This window comes from Anopheles ziemanni (assembly GCF_943734765.1).
Source record: "Anopheles ziemanni chromosome X unlocalized genomic scaffold, idAnoZiCoDA_A2_x.2 X_unloc_89, whole genome shotgun sequence".
Taxonomy (NCBI): domain Eukaryota; kingdom Metazoa; phylum Arthropoda; class Insecta; order Diptera; family Culicidae; genus Anopheles; species Anopheles ziemanni.
This window is the reverse complement of record NW_026689860.1, coordinates 26,154-27,500: the sequence shown is the minus strand read 5'-3', so window position 1 is coordinate 27,500 and position 1,347 is coordinate 26,154.

Below are 1,347 nucleotides of genomic sequence, written 5' to 3'. Positions count from 1 at the left end.
AAACACTTGATATACGTTCTTCGGATGTACTTCGGGTGTCACCTGTTGTCCGAGGCCACTTGCATGGTCAACGGTTGAGGTGGTGATGGCGGGTCGGTGCTGTAGGGTGCCGGCCTGTTGGCTGCCTTGGCCGGGTTGGTTGGTTAACACTTGATTGGGCTTGCACCCGAGGGTAATGGCACTTGAAGGTGGGTACTGGCCGGCTGACCTGGTGTGATGGTTGGTTGGTGAACACTTGGCGGTACTTGCACTTGGCTGTGCTTGGACTTGAAGGTGGGATCCGGCTGGCCTAGGCCATTGGTGGTTGGTTGGTGGGTTAGCCCTTAGCTGGGCTGGCTGGCTGGCTGGCCATCGGTGGTGTGGTGTGGTGAGGTGTGTGGAGTCGAGCATCGCGCGCCGTTGCCTTCTTCGGAGTGTTGTAGGTACGCAAGTGCTTGCAGTGCAAAGAGGTTGGTGATGGAGTGACATTGCCTTCACCATGGAGTTGCGGGTACTTAGGTACTTGCAAGGAGATGGTGGTATGGTGGTGTTGCGTGTGTGGTGTTCGATTAGAAAGATATAATTTCTAAGTCCGGATTAGTGCTGTCAGTGGGGCCGCCGCTAACAGGTCCTGCACGGCCACCGTGGGGCTTGACTTGGCGCTATTCCGGACTTGGGGCGATCACGATGTCCCCGTGCGGGACTTAGAAGATGGAAGAACACAAGTACCCTTATCCCATTACTTGTGAGCGATTGGCATACGTTACCACATGAAGAGAAAAATTGGCTAAGTCCAGGATCCATATTATATGAACAGAAAAATCGGCTAAGTCCCGGATCCATATTATATGAAGGGAAAAATCGGCTAAGTCCCGGATCCATATTATATGAAGAGAAAAATCGGCTAAGTCCAGGATCCATATATAATAACCTAATAATCGGCTAAGTCCAGGATCCATATTATATGAAGAGAAAAATCGGCTAAGTCCAGGATCCATATATAATAACCTAATAATCGGCTAAGTCCAGGATCCATATTATATGAAGAGAAAAATCGGCTAAGTCCGAGATTGGGTCTGTCGGAAATACACTATCAAGTTACCACACAAGCAAGCAAGATGGCCTTATGATGGATCCATATGATATGAAGAGAAAAATCGGCTAAGTCCGAGATTGGGTCGGTCGGAAATCCACTATCAAGTTACCACACAAGTAAGCAAGATGGCCATATGATGGATCCATATGATATGAAGCGAAAAATCGGCTAAGTCCAGGATCCATATGATATGAAGAGAAAAATCGGCTAAGTCCGAGATTGGGTCTGTCAGAAATACACTTCCAAGTTACCACACAAGCAAGCAAGATGGC